This window comes from Sander lucioperca, chromosome 10 (genome assembly GCF_008315115.2).
Source record: "Sander lucioperca isolate FBNREF2018 chromosome 10, SLUC_FBN_1.2, whole genome shotgun sequence".
Classification (NCBI taxonomy): domain Eukaryota; kingdom Metazoa; phylum Chordata; class Actinopteri; order Perciformes; family Percidae; genus Sander; species Sander lucioperca.
In genome coordinates this window covers 422,634-442,953 of record NC_050182.1, presented here as the reverse complement: position 1 = coordinate 442,953, position 20,320 = coordinate 422,634, and the positions used below count along the sequence as shown (strand labels likewise).

At 44.7% G+C, this 20,320-nt stretch overlaps 1 long non-coding RNA gene across 1 annotated transcript; it reads right to left on the bottom strand.

Annotated features, from left to right (window-relative positions):
• Positions 1–1,611: 1,611 nt before the first annotated feature.
• On the bottom strand, positions 1,612–18,065 carry LOC118495984. Its single transcript, XR_004898435.1, has 4 exons — positions 18,055–18,065; positions 17,432–17,437; positions 12,300–12,309; positions 1,612–1,685 (listed from the first exon to the last, which is right to left on the bottom strand). It is a non-coding gene; the product is annotated as an uncharacterized LOC118495984 (long non-coding RNA).
• Positions 18,066–20,320: the final 2,255 nt, after the last annotated feature.

The window sequence follows — 20,320 nt, the reverse complement described above, 5'->3', positions numbered from 1 at the left end:
ATTCAGTGATTGTGAGATCGAGGTGCTCTCAATAGAGGTAGAACATTGAAACAAAATCCTGTTTGGAGGCCTTAACCCTTGTGTGGTGTTCATATTTTTGTTACACAGCCAATGTTCCCGGGTCTGGTGGACCCACCACATTATTAGGCTTTTAAATAAATACAGCCATAACAATTTATGTAAAAATACTTAACAGATTTAGCTCAATTACCAATGATATATAATTTATGGTTCATATTTGCCATTTACCCCTGTGAGATCACATTTATGATCATTTTTGTTTTTTGTGAAAAAACAAGAAAATTCAATTATAAAAAAAGGAAAAAAAAAAAAAAAATAGAAACAAGATTTTTGATCATTATTGGTGCTTATTTCTTAGAACATAATCAGAACAGGTGAAAGTGCTTGAAATGTAACAATGTTGTAACTTTGTGTGGGAATAGCAGGTGCAGAAAGACAACATTCCCACACACAGACACCTACAATCAGACACGCCCACATATAGACCCACAGACACACACAGAGATTGAGCATCAGAGAGAAGCGCAGGCATTTAAGTGGCACCTAAATAAGGCACAGAAATCCGCGTTGCTATTCGGTCCGGTAGATAACGGTCGTTAAGGTGGGTGCCGTATTAGCACCAGGTCTCTTTGATCAACATATGGCACTTTTCCATTACATGGTACCAGCTCGACTCGCCTCGACTCTACTCACCTTTTTTGGTTTTCCATTACGAAAAAAAGTACCTGGTACCTGCTAACAGGTACTTTTTTTAGTACCACCTCAGTCGAGGTTCCAAGCGAGCTGAGGCGAGCCGAAAAGGTGACGTGAAAGCGACAGACGGGGGTGTCCTGAACAAACCCGCTATTTTTAAACAGTTTAGCCAGCTGTTTTTTTTTTTTTTGCTGCCTCCAGCTTCATTTGAAACAAAATGTGTCTTCTGGCAACACACACCTTCCACGTTCTGTATGTGTGTCGCGTTAGGTCACGGCAGTTTACTGCGGCGCCGCTTGTTTACAGTTCTGCGGAGGCTCCGGCAGAGCTTTCGCCGTAGCCTAACTACACACACACATGGCCGGCTCCACGCACACACCAGCGCACAAGTATAAGCATCAGGCCACTTTTACATAGGCTACACAGGCTACGGAGAAAGCTCTGCGTGGAGCCTCCACAGAACTGTAAAACAAACTCAAGTGGCCTGATGTTTATACTTGTGCGCTGGTGTGTGCATCGATACAGCATAACGACCAGCCACGCTGAGGCGGTACTAAAATCTGCAATGGAAAACGGACGCACAGTGTGTCGAGTCAAGGCGAGTCGAGCAGGTACCATGTAATGGAAAAACGCCAATAGTGAAAGTAGGAGATTGTGCTTGTTTCCAGTTCAATAGAATTAATCTACACACTAGAAGGGTTATTAATCTTGCTACCGAGAGAAGGGGTCCTGTAAGAGGACTGTCCTCTCCTTGTACTCCAAATACAGCCAACACTGGGTTAGGTTTAACTGTGTCCCAGAATATCAGACAAAGTTTTAAATATTGAGTCCCAGAAACTGGATAACTTTGGGCACAACCAAAACATGTGCCACAACAAGCAGGAAATATTCCACATCGGTCACATACAGGATTTATATTAGGGTACATTTTAGATAGCTTGACTTTCGAAAGATGGAGACGATGCAACACCCTGAACGGTATCAGACCATGCCTGGCACATATAGACGCCGAGTGCACACCCCTCTGTGCCCCCATCCACTGTTCCTCCATTAAGCCAATGCCCAAGTCGTCCTCCCAAGCAGATTTCAGAAAATTTAGGGATGTATCAAATTGATTGGACATATAGTTATAGATATACGATATCAACCCCATAGACAAAGAATCCACCGACAAAAAAAGAATCAATCTGGGTGCTATCTGGTGCACTAGGGAAATTAGTGGTTGTTGATCTAATATAATTAAGAATTTGTAAAAATCGATGGGTTTGAGCCAGATTGAATGTATTGCGCAGTACGTGTTGTTTATGTAAAGATCTTGCATTTTGATAATGCCATTGCGAGTCCATAATTGAAAAGAGTTTTCTAATAGATGGGATTAAATTGTTGGTTCGCACAAAGAGGAGCAAGGAGAGAACTTCCATGCCATCCAAAATGCTGTCTTATTTTAGTCCAAATTTTAAGGGACTGTCTTAGAACCGGGTTGGTGTTAACAAAATCCGATGGCATAAGGAGGGAGGAGAATAGCAGTGCGCTAAGAGAGGTAAGATGACGTGAGGCCTGCTCAATTTGTAACCAGGCTGGTTGATCATTTAAATCCATTTACTGACTCCAGAAGGAGAGAGCTCTTACATTACAGGCCCAATAGTAATACAGAAAATTAGGCAATCCCATGCCACCGATCTTTTTGGTCTTTGTAAGAAGTCCTTTCTAATTCTAGGGGGTTTCTTATTCCAAATAAAATAGGTGATTTCTCTATCTAATTGTCTAAAAAAAAATGTATTTATAACAATGGGGATGCATTAGAAAAGAAATAAAAATTTAGGAAGAATATTAGTTTTTATGTTGTCCATCCATCCATCTTCTTCCGCTTATCCGGTAACGGGTCGCGGGGGTAGCAGCTCCAGCAGGGGACCCCAAACTTCCCTTTCCCGAGCCACATTAACCAGCTCCGACTGGGGGATCCCGAGGCGTTCCCAGGCCAGGTTGGAGATATAATCCCTCCACCTAGTCCTGGGTCTGCCCCGAGGCCTCCTCCCAGCTGGACGTGCCTGAAACACCTCCCTAGGGAGGCGCCCAGGGGGCATCCTTACCAGATGCCCGAACCACCTCAACTGGCTCCTTTCGACGCGAAGGAGCAGCGGCTCTACTCCGAGCTCCTCACGGATGACTGAGCTTCTCACCCTATCTCTAAGGGAGACGCCAGCCACCCTCCTGAGGAAACCCATTTCTCTCCTGGAACCATCACCTTATCGTGGTGGAGAGGTTTGTGTGTCCCTATGAACCTGAGGGCTGTGTTGTCTGGAGCTTTGTGCTCCTGGTAGGGTCTCCCAAGGCAAAGTGGTCTCAGGGGAGGGGCCAGACAAAGAATGGTTCAAAAACCCTATGAAAAAACGAGGTAGAGATGGAGTGACCCTGCCCGGAGGAAACCCGGGGCCCCCGTCTGGAGCCAGGCCCAGATGGAGGGCCCGTCAGCGAGCGCCTGGTGGCCGGGTTTGCCATGGAGCCCGGCCGGGCACAGCCCGAAAAAGCTACGTGGCACCTCTCTCTCCAACCCATGGGCCCACCACCTGTGGGAGGAACCGCTGGGGTTGGGTGCGCTGCCACATGGGTGGCAGTGAAGGTCAGGGGCCTCGACGGACCAGACCCGGGCAGCAGACACTGGCTCTGGGGACGTGGAACGTCACCTCTCTGTGGGGGAAGGAGCCGGAACTTGTGCGGGAGGTGGAGCGCTACCAGTTGGATCTGGTGGGGCTTACCTCTACGCACAGTCTCGGTTCTGGAACCATACTCCTGGATAGGGGTTGGACTCTTTTCTTCTCCGGAGTTGCCCAGGGTATGAGGCACCGGGCGGGTGTGGGGATACTCACAAGCCCCCGGCTGAGCGCCGCTACGTTGGAGTTTACCCCGGTGGACGAGAGGGTCGCCTCCCTACGCCTGCGGGTTGTGGGGGGGAAAACTCTGACTGTTGTTTGTGCGTATGCACCAAACAAGAGCTCGGAGTATTCGGCCTTCTTGGAGACCTTGAATGGAGTCCTGTATGGGGCTCCAGTGGGGGACTCCATAGTTCTGCTGGAGGACTTCAACGCGCACGTGGGAAATGATGGAGACACATGGAGAGGCGTGATTGGGAGGAACGGCCTCCCTGATCTAAACCAGAGTGGTTGTTTGTTGTTGGACTTCTGTGCTAGTCATGGATTGTCTATAACGAACACCATGTTCGAACATAGGGATGCTCATAAGTGTACTTGGTACCAAAGCACCCTAGGCCAAAGGTCAATGATCGATTTTATAATCGTTTCATCTGATCTGAGGCCGTATGTTTTGGACACTCGGATGAAGAGAGGGGCAGAGCTGTCAACTGATCACCATCTGGTGGTGAGTTGGGTCAGAGGGTGTGGGAAGACTCTGGACAGACCTGGTAAGCCCAAACGAGTAGTGCGGGTAAATTGGGAATGTCTGGAGGAGGCCCCTGTCCGACAGACTTTCAACTCACACCTCCGGCGTAGCTTTTCGTGCATCCCTGTGGAGGCTGGGGGCATTGAACCCGAGTGGACAATGTTCAAAGTTTCCATTGCTGAAGCTGCGGGGAGCTGTGGTCTTAGGGTCTTAGGTGCCTCAAGGGGCGGTAACCCACGAACACCGTGGTGGACACCGGTGGTCAGGGAAGCCGTCCGACTGAAGAAGGAGTCTTTCCGGGATATGTTATCCCAGAGGACTCCGGAGGCAGTTGCAAGGTACCGAAGGGCTGCAGCCTCTGCCGTGAAAGAGGCAAAGCAGCGGGTGTGGGAGAAGTTCGGAGAAGACATGGAGAAGGACTTTCGGTCGGCACCAAGGTGCTTCTGGAAAACCGTTTGCCACCTCAGGAGGGGGAAGCGGGGAACCATCCAAGCTGTGTACAGTAAGGATGGGACGCTGTTGACCTCAACTGAGGAGGTAATAGGGCGGTGGAAGGAGCACTTTGAGGAACTCCTAAATCCGACTAATACGCCCTCTATGGTAGAGGCAGAGCTGGAGGATGATGGGGGATTGTCGTCAATTTCCCTGGTGGAAGTTGCTGAGGTAGTTAAACAACTCCACAGTGGCAAAGCCCCAGGGATTGATGAGATCCATCCAGAAATGCTTAAAGCTCTGGGTGTGGAGGGGTTGTCTTGGTTGACACGCCTCTTCAACATTGCGTGGAAGTCGGGGACGGTGCCTAAGGAGTGGCAGACCGGGGTGGTGGTTCCCCTTTTCAAAAAGGGGGACCAGAGGGTGTATGCCAATTACAGGGGTATCACACTTCTCAGCCTCCCCGGTAAAGTCTACTCCAAGGTGCTGGAAAGGAGGGTTCGGTCGATAGTCGAACCTCAGGTACTGGTCGTGGAACAACGGACCAGATCTTTACTCTCGCAAGGATCCTGGAGGGAGCCTGGGAGTATGCCCAACCGGTCTACATGTGCTTTGTGGATCTGGAGAAGGCGTATGACCGGGTCCCCCGGGAGATACTGTGCGAGGTGCTGCGGGAGTATGGGGTGAGGGGGTCCCTTCTAAGGGCCATCCAATCTCTGTACGACCAAAGCGAGAGCTGTGTCCGGGTTCTCGGCAGTAAGTCGGACTCGTTTCAGGTGAGAGTTGGCCTCCGCCAGGGCTGCGCTTTGTCACCAATCCTGTTTGTAGTATTTATGGACAGGATATCGAGGCGTAGTCGGGGTGGAGAGGGGTTGGTGAGCTGGGGATCTCATCGCTGCTTTTTGCGGATGATGTGGTCCTGATGGCATCGTCGGCCTGTGACCTTCAGCACTCACTGGATCGGTTTGCAGCCGAGTGTGAAGCGGCTGGGATGAGGATCAGCACCTTTAAATCTGAGGCCATGGTTCTCAGCAGGAAACCGATGGAGTGCCTTCTCCAGGTAGGGAATGAGTCTTTACCCCAAGTGAAGGAGTTCAAGTACCTTGGGGTATTGTTCGCGAGTGAGGGGACAATGGAGCGGGAGATTGGTCGGAGAATCGGCGCAGCGGGTGCGGTATTACACTCAATTTATCGCACCGTTGTGACGAAAAGAGAGCTGAGCCAGAAGGCAAAGCTCTCAATCTACCGGTCAGTTTTCGTTCCTAACCTCACCTATGGTCATGAAGGCTGGGTCATGACCGAAAGAACGAGATCCAGGGTACAAGCGGCCGAAATGGGTTTTTATGTTGTGGTTGTGTATATTTTGTTGTGTATATTTCTGTTCTGTTATGGATTCTGTGGATTGTGTATATTTATGTTCTAGGACCAAAACATAACCCACCCTTTGGTTTTATTTCAGTTAGCCTAATAGCTGGTTTGATTTGCATTAAGAGATGATTTTATGGAAAGTACCCCATGCCAATATCTAGATATAGTGAAGGGGCTATATATATATATGTGGGGCTATTTTAATTCCAAAGGCCAAGGGAACTTTATCAGGATGCATAGTATCCTAGATCCATGAAATAACTGGCCTTTAAAAATAAAAATCTGCCTGCCTCTATGGGAATTTAACATAGGGGTGTACTTACTTATGCCCCTTGTATTTTAAGGAAGAACATTTTATTTATTTACAAAAATTATTCATTCACAAAGAAAATTGGTGTCACGTCCAGTTCCGCTCTTATTGTGTTTTCGGTTTGTTTCTTGGACGTACTGTTTTATTTTGACATTTACTGTTTTGTCTTCATTCACTTCACTTGTCTTCCTGCCTTTGTTTGTTTCCGCCGTTTTTGATTACCTGTCTCCACCCTAATGTGATTCACCAGTGTGTAGTTGTCTTCCCATCCCTGTGTATATATACCACCCTTGTTTCACTTGTTCCCTGCCAGATTGTTGTTACTCCTCGTGTGTCTCACTCTCCAGCGTTTCCTAATGTTTGTAGTTTTCACCAGGTCTGACATGTGTGCAAATTTTTGTGAGTTTTACAGCATGCTAAGTCCCTCAAAAACGCGGTGGAATAATAATAATAATCCTTACAAAAACAATCGGTTCCTCGCACTTTCAGTGCAAGGCCCTGTTTCGTGCTCTAGCCCTAATTACAAAAACATGTATAAATATGATATTGAACCTTATAGATCAGGCAAAGAATATTTACCAGATGGTACAACATAAATGACACAGGGCCGCAATGCCAGCTCTGATGAAAAATGATATTGCAGGATTGAGTTAGAACAATGTACAGTACTCACGTCCAGGTACAGGAGATGATGACTAGCCAACCTATCCTGCGTCAGGCCGTTAAACGAAAGAACAAAACTGTTTGTGTTTTTTTTTACCTGGAGGACACCGTACATGAAGTAACTGAGGTCCACATTTGCCAAGCAAACAAAACAGATCGTTGACACAAAAGACACATTCATGAGATGAATAAAAAAAAGTCTGGTCGCTACTTATCCTTGGAGAAAGGTGTATAGATAAAGATAAAGACATTAGCCATAGTTTCCCTTTACAAAGGTACCATGGCTATGTAAAGTCAATGGGCAGTCCGACCCTTCCCGACAGTCAAAATTTAGACCACAATAACGTTGTTACTTACGCGACTGACGGAGCTGGGCAATCTTTGTGCAGTAGAACTCGTCAGCTGACTCTGGAGTGTTGAATTTGTGCCTGACACCGTTGAGATTCACAGAGAGGACAGCAGGAAAGAATAGACTGTACTCTATCTTAGCCTGGCGCAGCTAAGCTTTCACTGGATTGAAGGCAGGACGAAGTTTGCCAACCTCAGGAGGGAGATCTAGGAAGATGTGGACAGGCGCGCCTTGGTAGAGGAGTCGTCCCTTGCCCTTGGAAATACCCAGTATTTACTCCTTTTCGGTGTAGTAGTGCATCCGCATTAGGATGGAGCGAGGGCGGTCACCTCTCTTTGGTTTTGTGGGCCAGAGTTCTATGGGCATGATCTATAATCACAGGAGATGTAAAGTTCTCTGGGCCCAAGACCCCGGGAAAAACTCTGACATGAAACAAGTGGTGATGGCTCCTTCAAATCCCTCCGGGAGTCCAATGATTCTTAAATTTTGTCTCCAGCTTCTGGACTCGAGGTCAGTACATTTTTCTTGTAGTCGCTTCAGTTCTCTTGCCTGTGATTCATTCTGGTGGTCAAGTTGTGCAATCCGCTCAATTGTGTCGTTAAGGCTGTGTGCCATGGTGACCTGCTCCACAGTCACTGCTTTATGGTCTTGACAGAGTTTTCCGATTTCGTTCTCCAAATCATGGCATAGCTTTTGAGTGTTTGATATTGTCTCCGTCCTTAGCGGTTCTATGTCTCTGCTCAGATCATGACGGAGGTTGGCAATTTCAGCCTTAATATCTTCCAGGGAAGCGTGGCGGGAAAGCTGTAGCTTACACCTTAAGGCTGATTTATGCTTCTGCGTCGAATCAACGGCGTACCCCCGCAGACCCCTCTGCGTCGCCGTGAACCCCCCTCCGAGCCCTCCACCGTATCGTTCTTTTTTTGGTATTTTCTATATGTAGCTGCTGTTGTGCGTTTCTAAATAATTTCTGCATTTCCTCAATGTTATTATATAACATTTTAGAGGATTAACAGGATAGAGTAGGCGCCCTGTGTCATAAGATTACATCATAGAATGTTGACACATAGAAGAGGGGCGGGGAGCGGGTGAGCGCCGTGAGCGCAGAACGAGCAGGTACGAGTAGTGAAGTAGAGTAGTATGGAAAAGAAAAAGAACAAAGCAAAACAGCTGTTGGGGCTAAAAATAGAAAAAGAAAGAGGGAAAAGGAGATGGCATGTCAAGGGATGTGACAGCAGTTAAATAAGTGGATGGTGAAAGGCAGCAGGTAGGATTTAATGTGTGACGTCTGTGCTTGGAGGCTTGCAAATATTCATGTTAATAGACTAGCTAGTGTTTACTAACACTGGGAATGTAGCAGCCAAATGGGGGTTTACAGCTAGCTTAGAATATGCAAAACCGAGGTTGCTGAGCTGAAAACTGGTAAATATAAGGTAGCATGTACAATAAATGACAAGAATCTGGAAAACATAACTAATGCAATAACTCTGGTTTACCTTGGAATCATGAATAGATTTGCTACCAAACTTGGAGGCTTGCAAATATTCATGTTAACAGACTGGCTAGTGTTTGCTAACTTGATGCAAACCAATGTTGCTGATAGCTACATTTAGATTTTGGTTAAACTCCATGGTACCAATCCCATGCATGACATATCTCAATTATTAAGGTCAAATAACAACTGGTAAATATAAGGTAGCATGCACAATAAATGACAAAAAGAAAAATAAATAAATATGAAAAAAAATATATATATATATATATTTAAAACAACAACAACACAACCTTACTGCATAATAGTTGTCTTATCTGATGCCATCACTAGGCTGATTTAAGAATTGAATTTAGGCTGCTATATTTAACAGTGAGTTCATTTCATTCAGGTGTGAGGACAGGGGTGGACTGGGACCAAAAATCGGCCCTGGCATTTTGGCCCAGACCGGCCCACCACATAAGATCACAAATACCACCCGTCCTTGCGCTATCCTGAATATGTATACCAACTGCTACTCCTTAAAACTACTAACGCCATGTAATGAGTAAGCAAGAATCAGTGAGAGTTGACACATTAAATATTTCAAAAAAAGTGTAATTTATTAATACAATAAAACAGTATACTCCTCATGAATCATAAAACAAGTTATATATATATTTAGTTTTTTCTAATTTCACGACTGACGAGGTCCTGTGCTTTAATTTGAAGAGGTCTGTCATGAGTTTTTGTCTGCCAATGCAGATAGAAAAGTTGCAATTCTCGTTAAAGTTTGCATTATGGGCAACGTTTATCTAGGCTACTTTAAGGACATTAAAGCATGCCTACTTTTTTATTGTTGTAGTAGTATCATCAACAGTTTGTCCATCACTTGTTTATGGCTCAGTTTTATCAAGGGGCAAAGTGTTTTAAGGAGAGTTGTGCTTACCGTAGGTTGTACCCTCACTCCCTCATCTCTGTTCCTCTCCTCCTGAGTCTCCTCACTGTGCATGCCACTGCCACCTGCCTATTATTTAGTTGCGCCCCTGAATATTAGTACAAACAAGCCATAAGCTTGGCAGCATTATGTGCATAAGGTACAGCACTTGAGGTCTCTACCTCCTCAAAGAAAGGGAAAAAAAGAACAGAGGTACTGTTATATGGGCAGTTACAAAAAAACAAAAGTAAAGACACTGTTGAAAAGCAGAAAAACAAGATTGCAGTACCGACAAGGCGAAACATGAGTCAGCAGGGCGTGTAAACAAAAAGTTAGCGTGGGAGAGATTACTGAAATAACACCTGCGACTTGAGAATACAGATTCACAAAAATGATTCTTGCGTTACTACTATGACTTTGAAGAAGCATAGTTAAACTATAGTCAAACAGAAACATTTCAGAAATGTGTTGCCACATCGCAGCCTCGGCTATATGATGCCCACGGCTTGTGGTGTTGGCGAATGTCTCCAGTAACGGAAGACGCTGTTGGTTATCCAATATAGTGGTCTGGATGTTATCTAGTTTCGCCTCGAGTCTGGTAAATGCCTTGTTGAATTCAGCTAGGAGCAAAGTCTTGTGCTCGGCTAACATAGCCGTTAGCGTGGTTAGCACGGCGCCCGACAGCGACTCTTCCCCCTTTTCTCTTCTTTCCTCAACCTGTTGGACATCCTTACGACATGGTGAAGTGCTGCCGAATATAGTTAGATATAAATGGCAAGTTGTAGCGCTTTGGCTGGACTGTAGAGAAAGTTAAAGATGAATAAGGTGGGAGCTTAGGAAAAAGCGACTAGTCTGCCATATCGTACACCGGAAGTCCGTATTCTGAATTTTTATCTGAATTCTCTGAGTTTTTATCATGTGTAGTCCTTAAATCAGAAAAAGTAGTTATTGTAGGTGATTTTAATATCCATGTGGACGTTGACAACGATAGCCTTAGTATTGCTTTCAACTCACTACTAGATTCAATTGGTTTCAGTCAGAGTGTACATAAGGCCACTCACTGTTTTAACCACACCCTCGACCTTGTGCTGGCATATGGCATCGAAATTGAAGATTTAATAGTGTTTCCGCAGAATCCTTTATTATCAGACCATTCTTTAATAACTTTCGAATTCTTACTACCTGACTATACGAAATTAGATAAAAGCTTCTACAAGGTGCCGATCTGACGAATATTCCAACAGCATTTAATTCAATGCTGTATATATATATATATATATATATATATATATATATATATATAACAGAGGACTATTATGTTAACTTTAGTCCCTCCCAAATTGATAATTTTGTAGACGGTGCTACGGCCTCGCTACGGTTGTTCCTCTCAAAAAGAAGATGATGAAGCAAAGAAAACTAACACCTTGGTGTAACTCCCAAACTCGCAAATTACAACAAACCTTGTGAAAACTTGAAAATAAATGGCGTCCACCAATCTGGAAGAATCTCGTTTAGATTGGCAAGACAGTCTGAAAACATATAGGAAGGCCCTCATAAATGCCATATCAGACTATTACGCATCACTAATAGAAGAAAATAAGAACAACCCAAGGTTTCTTTTCAGCACTGTAGCCAAGCTGACAGAGTCACAGCATTTATTCCTATAGCTCTGAGTAGTGACGACTTCATGAGCTTCTTTAATGATAAAATTATAACAATTAGAGATAAAATTCATCACCTCTTGCCCTCAAGGTTCACCTTTAAATGCAGGACCGCTAGAAAGAACGACAAGACCTGACATATACTTAGACTGCTTTTATCTTATAGACCTTCAACAATTAATATTAAAGGTCTCAGCTTAGCCATCTACTTGTCTCTTAGACCCCATCCCAACTAGGCTACTTAAAGAAGCGTTACCCATGGTTAACACTTCATTACTAGATATGATCAATATGTCTTTATTAACAGGTTATGTACCGCAGTCATTTAAAGTAGCTGTGATAAAACCTCTTCTGAAAAAAAACACCCTCGATCCTGAGGTCTTAGCCAACTAAAGACCTATATCTAATCTTCCCTTTCGCTCCAAGATCCTTGAGAAGGTAGTCGCTAATCAGTTATGTGACTTTCTACACAACAATAGTTTGTGGATTTTCAGTCAGGATTTAGACGGCACTGGTGAAAATTACTAACAACCTTCTAACTGCTTCAGACAAAGGACTTGTCTCCGTATCTTACTAGATCTTAGTGCTGCATTCGACACTATTGACCATACCATCCTGTTCCAGAGACTGGAACATTTAGTTGACATTAAAGGAATCGCGCTAAGCTGGTTTAAGTCCTATCTGATCGATCTCAATTTGTTAATGTTAACAATGAATCCTCCAGGCACGCTAAAGTTAGCCATGGCGTTCCACAAGGCTCAGTGCTTGGACCAATTCTATTCACCTTATATATGCTTCTTCTAGGCAATATTATTAGGAAACACTCAATTAACTTTCACTGCTGATGACACCCAATTATACCCATCAATCAAGCCAGACGAAACCAGTCTGTTAGCTAAACTTCAAGCATGCATTAAATATATAAAATCCTGGATGACCTTCAATTTTCTGATGTTAAACTCAGAAAAAAAACGAGGTTATTGTGCTGGGCCCTAAACACCTCTGAACCTCTGGATGACATTGCTGTGGCCTCCAGCAATACTGTCAGAAATCTAGGAGTTCATTTTGATCAGGATATATCCTTTAACACCCACTTAGACAAACCTCAAGAACAGCCTTTTTTCACCTTCATAACATTGCCAAAATTAGGAACATCCTGTCTCAAAACGATGCTAAAAAACTAGTCCATGCATTTGTTACATCCAGGCTGGACTATTGTAATTCCTTACTATCAGGTTGCTCAAATAAGTCCCTTAAGACTGTCCAGCTGATCCAGAACGCTGCAGTGCGTGTTCTGACAAGAACTAAGAAAATAGATCATATTTCTCCTGTATTAGCTTCTCTGCATTGGCTTCCTGTAAAATCCAGGATTCAATTCAAAATCCTCCTGACCTATAAAACTCTAAATGGTCAAGCACCATCATATCTTGAAGAGCTCATAGTTGTCCAACTAGAGCACTGCGCTCCCAGAATGCAGAGTTACTTGTGGTTCCTAGAGTCTCTAAAAGTAGAATGGGAGCCAGAACCTGTAGGCTCCTCTCCTGTGAAACCAGCTTCCAGTCTGGGTTCGGGGAGCAGACACCGTCACCACATTTAAGAGTAAACTTAAAACTCTTTCAAAGCTTATAGTTAGGGATTGAGGAGTTGCAGCATTCGCCTAGACCAGCGGGGGAGGGTGTGTAGCCACAGTCATGGTGCGCCCCCTGCCTATCTCTGCTTCACTTCATAGAAAGCTTATATTTAGGGAGTGAGGTGTTGCAGTGTTCGCCTAGACCAGCGGGGGAGGGTGTGTAGCCACAGTCAAGGCGCGCTGCCTCCCTATCTCCGCTTCTCTGCAGCTCTTAGCTATGCTCTTATAGTTTTAGACTGCCGGGGGACTTCCTTTGACACACTGAGCTCCTCTCTCCTCTCTCTTTTCATCTGTGGGCAAATGCTTGTTACTAACCTAGCTCTGGGGAGCTTGTTCCCCAGAGCCCTTATGTTTTCTCGCCCCTCAGTTTTCCCTGGATTAGGGTGGCACCTAAATCATGGTTGCAGCTGTCGCCGGGGTCCGGCTAGGCGCCCTGCTACACCCTGCTATGCCCTGCAGTGCCCTGCTATGCCCTGCTAAGCCGCGCAGTGCCCTACTATGCCCTGCAATGTCCAGCTACGCCCTGCAGTGCTCTGCTACACCCGGCTACGTCCTGCTACGTCATGCTATGTCCTGCTACGCCATGAACTACTACAACAACTACTATTTCTAGTCATATTTCCATTATTTTTATCTTTGTTCATCATACCCCCAACCGGCACCGGCAGACAACCGCCTACCAAGATTCTCCCTAAAAGGAAGCTTTACTCACCACTCAAGGTTTCTGCCTAAAAGGGAGTTTTTCTTCGCCACTGTCACACTAAATGCTTGCTCTTATGGTAATTACTGGAATTGTTGGGTCTTTGTAAATTATAGTGTAGTCTAGATTAGGTACTCTATCTGTAAAGTGTCTCAAGATAACTTTATTATGATTTGATACTATAAATACAATTTAATTGAATTGAATCTCTTCACAAGACTCCCACGCTTGACCTCAAACGGACCAAAGTAGTCGACTCCAACATGACTGAAGGGAGGTTCTTCCGAAGAAACTCTGTCTTCAGGCAAGTCGGCCATTTGCTGTTGACCTACAGCTCCATGTAGCCGACGACAGACAACACATCTTGCCAAGATTTTTCTTATTAAATCACTGGCACCAGGGATCCAGTATCTGGACAACATATGATTTCTACCTCCATGGCCAACCTCTTGATGAATATGTTATAGGATGAGATGAGATATATGAAGGTCTTTAGCTAGTATGGAAGGATGTTTTGACTCTTCAGGCATGGCAGCCTTACTCAGCTGCCCTCCAACTCTTAACACACCATCTTCCAGTATTGGATTGAGCTTATATATGTGGCTGTTTCTTTTCACACCTTCTCCCTTTTGGAGGCAGGAGAAACCTGACAATAGCCTATGTAAACGTGCCTGATCTCCTGGCCATTCATACCAGACGCTTATTTCTCCACACCTGTGACAAAGCGATCCCTCCCCTCTCGGCTCTCTTTCTCTCTCTTTCTCCGATAGAAAGAGACAGGATGAGTGGGTAAAACTGTGGTAATTGTAGCCTATATGTGGCTGTCTCTGTGTGTGTATGTGTGTGTCTCTCTCTCTCTCTCTCTCTCTCTCTCTCTCTCTCTCTCTCTCTCTCTCTCTGTCCGCGTCTGTCGGTCTCTGCCTCCGTGTGCCTGATCGCGTGTCTCGCTTTGAGAAGTCAAGACTACCAAATCACCATAAACCTACAGTGAGAACTGGCCCGCACAACACGGGTAGGAGAGCCTAGACTGCCGCCGCGGTATCGACTCATTGCAGATCCAGCAGATCAGATAAGCAAAGCCCATGACGTGTTGTCGTCCTAGCGACTGCAAGCAACGGTGATTAGACTGTGTTGAAAGCGCAACTTTTCAAGCTGAAGCCAAGAAGCGCTCTACCATTAGGCTACATTCAAGTTAAAGTGGTGTGAGATTGCAACTAAGGACTCCGCTCTATTAACCTTGCATTACAGTGCTTAGCCTACATGTTTTGGGGATGAATCTAATGTGCTGGTGTTTCTGGTTGTTACATGCTACGAGGTGTAAAGGGGAATCTAACTCCAAAAGGGAGTGAATATGTTTTCAATTCAATTTTATTTATTTTACAAATAGGGGTGAAACGGTGCGTGTATTCGTACCGGACTGTTTCGGTACAGGGCTTTCGGTACGGTGCACATGTGCACCGAATGACCGAATGCAATCTTTTGTGTGCGGAACATAGGTCAATTTTCATGTTTCCACACGAACATATTAAGTGGTGGAAGTCTCCACATTCAGCGCAAATCTCGCCCTGCAGCTGATTCTAAAGTTTTCATTGGTCATGTCAATATGTCAATTATTGTACAGATTGCCTACACCAAACACTGATCTCTAAACCTACCCGCCGTCACTGTTAACCTAAACCAATGAAATCGACTGCAGGGCGGGATTTCCACTGAAGTGGTTTGGGGAAAAAAATAAAAATCACACACCACGCGCTGTACAACAACATACACGGCACACTTTAGCCCAGCCTCTCGCTAGCTAGCGTCATGGCCAATGCAAACAAGCCCACAGACAGTATGGACAAGCCGGAGCTTGAAGAGCCACCCATATCATTAAGGTCTCCTGTTTGGGAACACTTCGGTTTCCCAGTGAAATACGTCAACGGACAAAGACTAGTCGATAAGACGAAAGCAGTGTGCCAACATTGCTCAGTAATGATGGGGTATGTTTCTGGCAACACTTCAAACTTGTTACCGCACTTGAAAAGGCATCACGCGAGTGTGAACATCACTACTACAAGGAAAAAAACGACCGTAATTCAAACGCAGCTCCCGTTGGCATTTAAACAGACCTTTGCTGGTAATTCCGATCGGGCCAACGCAATAACGAAAGCAATTGGTGTTTTTATAGCAGCTGATCTACGACCATACTCGGTTGTTGAGAACACTGGTTTTAAGCACATGATGAAGATGACTGAGCCCAGGTATGAAATTCCTTCTCGTCCACATTTCAGCCAAAAAGTTATACCCGCCCTTTATGAACAGGCTGAAACTGCTGTTGTCCACGAACTGTCTAACACATCTGCTGTAGCACTCACAACTGATGGTTGGACATCTAGAGCTACCGAGAGCTACTTAACAGTGACTGCCCATCACATTACTCCAGAGTGGAACATGGTAAGCCATGTTTTGCAAACCCGCCCAATTTATGAACAACACACAAGCACAAATCTGGCAGAGGGACTTAAGGAGACAGTGTTGGAGTGGAAGTTGGAGAGGCCAGGAATTACAATTCCTGTCACAACAGATTTTTTATTTTCAATGCAGTCAGTGAAGCTGGACTGGGCCCTCAAATTGGATGTTTTGCACATACAATTTTCACCGTAGCCCAACAGCTGCACATATTTTGGAGAGCAAACAGGAAATGCTTAATATACCAAAACACACCCTTATTCATGATGTCACCCAGTGTTGGGAAAGGATACTTTCAAAACGTATTCCGATATAGAATACAGAATACATGCCCAAAAATGTAATTTGTAACGTATTCCGTTACGTTATTCAATCTGAGTAACGTATTCTGAATACTTTTGATTACTTTCACATTGAATTGCATTTTATAAGTGTAGGAATGCGGCCATCACATACAGCTTACTAAACAGGCCTATTCTGGTGTGTTCTTGTGTTCCAACTGGCTGAATGTGTACCTAAACAAGCAGATAGATTTTTGTATTTGTAGTCCCGAACTAACCTGACTCCGCCAGATGGATTTGCTCGGCATATCCATCTGGGAACTTTCCATTGGAGAACTTTTGGGAAGGGGCGAAAATACTGGTTAGTTGATTGGATAAACCATCTGTCTATCAACAACTACCAACTATGTTGGTGATAGACGGGCCAAATCAACCAATCAGATCAACGATATATCAAACTCTTGCCGAAACCAGTCACGAGAAGAGCAAAAACATCTGTTCCTCCGAGAAAAGCCTCCAGTGCTGTTTTTTGCACTTTTTCGATGAAGGAATACTTTCTAATTCGAATAAAACTTGCGCGATAGCTACGCTCATCTCATCCGTGGAAGCCGCCATGTTGTTTAGACTGAACAGTCGCTTCTCGTTGCGTCACACCCATAGACAGTATATAAGAACACACCTAAACCTGCCTCAAAACCAATGCTGATTGGTAAGTCGTTTGGCGAACAACTCCAAATTTTCTCTGTCTCAAGATGCCAGACTGATCTGCGAGTGGAAAACTGGAGCTCACGAGATCAGGATGGTCTCACGAGGCTAGTCCCAAACTGCATACTACAAAAATCTAACCGCAGTCTAAGCTACCACGAGCTAATTTTAACTGACGTTAGCTAACATGTCAAACGGGGCTAGTCAGTCTTTCAACGGCTCTGGGGATAGTAAATCAGCACATAGGAGAATGTAAAGTCGCACGTCAACTATAAAATAGCAATACCTTGGCTACTTTCTACTCCACTACATTTCTACAACTTTCCGTTACATTTTCTGATCAGTTTTAACCCCTGCCAAAACGTCTTCCTGACCGTCACACGTTTGCAGTCCGCAGGGAAGCCTTCAGCAGCGGCCGTCCAGCTCCCGGTGCCGCTCGTGATATTACGAATCCCACTATGGCCACGCCAAGACCCGCCCTTCAATAGCATTTATTGGCCAGGCGCGTACCGGTACTACTGCTGCTCCGGTTACTGCTGCTGCTCCCGATACTCTGCTTGGTCATATGTGAAGCATCCGTATAGGGTTAATATACAACCCGTATATTTATCTTAAAAACACTCCCGGACCTCCTCAGCTGTGAAGCCATGTGCTTGTTGTCCAAGCCTGTGTGTTCTCGTTAAATAAATGTGTGCAGCATTCACTGTCCCGAGGGAAATAATGCAAAGTCGAGCTTCAGCAGATCACCCTGATAGATAACCAGAATTGTAAGTCAGAATGTAAACTGGGCCACAGATGGTAAATACAATTACATTAACCTAAAACTAACTTAATTAAAATGCCATATAGACATTAAAAGAATAAATTGTTATGGAAGTACACCTACTTTTTTTTACTTAAAATCAGGTACTTTTTACTTTTACTTAAGTAGGGTTGTCATTGTTGTACTTCTACTTTTACTAAAGTAAATATATCTCTGAGTTTACTTATATATATATATATATATATATATATATATATATATATATATATATATATATATATATACTGAGATTCAGTACTTCCTCCACCACTGCCTTCCTCACTTGCGTCGGGGAAATGATGCAACTGAGCAGTGGTTGCTTCTCCAAAGTTCAGTGGTTTTAAACAAAGAAATCTCAACAGGTCTGCGTCCTCTGGAACTGAAACATTGCCTCAATGTCAGACATCAGAACAACAGGCTCTTTCCTGAACCTGGTCTGAGCCTGTTGTTCTCCAATCAACATACTAGTCAGATCAGGACCATTCAGGAGTTGTGCATTGAGTGATGCTCCTTGAAATGATGCTGCACGATCAAAGACAACTCAGATCTTTCCTTTCTTCGGATGGTATACACCGTGGTGTGAGATATACCAAACCTTTCCGTCACTGCATTCCAGATCTTTAGTTGGCACTCTCTGCCCATCCACTGGATACAAGGTTATTCATGAAAGCAGTGTAGTCCTTGTGGAATAATGCTCTGATAAACCTCTTCAGGTTAAGGATGCATTGTTCTGCAATCTTACGATTGTTAGGCATGCTTATCTTTCTGTCTTTTAGAGGCAATTCTCTCTCCATCAGATCCATTGTGCAGAAGGATGCTGAACTGTCCAGGTCCAAAAAGGCATAGGTTTCCACTGTCCTTTGATCTCTCCTAGATTTGATGTTGACTGGTATGATGGCGAGCTTAAAGTCTTGTTCACTGGCCCCAGTAAGACCACTGGTTTGGACTGCAACCAAAGAACTGCCCACTGCACTCACTGAATTGCTCCTGCCTTTGTCTGCATGTGCTCCCTTGTCCTTGTGGTGAATGTGAAGCATACTAGGGCATGTTTTGCAAGATAGATGTTTCCAGCAATCCTTACTGATGTGACCAGTACACAAACAGCCGAAACAAACGGGAAATTTTCAGGAAATCAATCTTCTCACTTTGAGCTCTCTTCTCCAGTAGAGTACAAAACTCCAGCATGTGTCCACCCATAACAGTACAGGCAAATGTTTTCAGGTGAATATCCATCTTTAACCTTGTGTTCTGTTAGGGACCGTTCGGTATTTATGGAAAGGACCACTGGAGGAAAATAGGGGAGGGTCATGTCTTTTTATTCTTTGTTGAGGGGAGGGCCGCCCAGTGTTTTTTAGTCGGGGGGTTGCTGTATTCATGAAAACAGCAAAATTTCAAAGTGGCTTGTTTGGTGCATATTTTTCCATGTATCTCTCAGTCTAGCAGATGGGTCTGACCCAACAAAAATCGCACCATCCCCCACCCCCATGATGCACCACACCTGACCCTACCCCCACGATCACAGGTAGGCCTATTGTGAACAACAAGCTATTGAAGCTCTTGTGAATGCGCACAGATTCACAAAATGGATCACAACGAGCTGAGGACGAAAATATACATACATACAATAGACAAATAGTCTATTGCATGATTGTATTATTATTATTATTATTATTATTTTATGTTAACACGCTCAGTCAAAACCTTCCGTCGCGAATTGTAAAAGATTGTGGACATGTCTTAAAGGGGTGATAGAATGGTTATATACGGTATTTCACGCTGTTCCTTAAGGTCTCCTAATAGGGTATGTAACATTGGTTGGGCTGAAAATGTCTCTTTTGCTGTTTTTTTTTTGGCCTTAATGCTACCCCTGTTAAATGGGACTGGACTGAAACGAGAGCTTTTCTGCCTTATATGGTCTGCTCGTAAATATTTAAATGAGCTGCACGCTGATTGGTTGAGCTTAGCACACACACACACACACACACACACACACACACACATACACGTTCCCCTCTGTGCCCATGTCTCCGCCCCCCTCCCGCCGCCACCACACACACACACACACACACACACACACACACACAATCCCTTTTCTCCTCAGCGCACCCGCGGCGCTACCATTGGGCCCGGGTGGACCTGGGCCCATCCATTTTAGGTCCGGGCCCGCCCATTTTGACCCTGAGTAGTGAGCGATTTTCATTCTAGCAGTTCATCCAATAAGCAGCCCAAGAAAAGCTTTGAGTGAAAGCTTCTCAGCCAATCAGCGGCTTCTACCCCATGTGTGGACTCTTAAGCCTGCCCACAGGCTGCATCGTCACCAGCAAGTGATCCAATGAAATGAATGACGTTGGCGCGCAAGCTTTTCAAGCAAGCTCAATGAGACAGACACAGACGGTAGCTAATAGCTATGAAACGCAAAGCAAAGCAGCTTGTTTTCATTTAAATTCAGC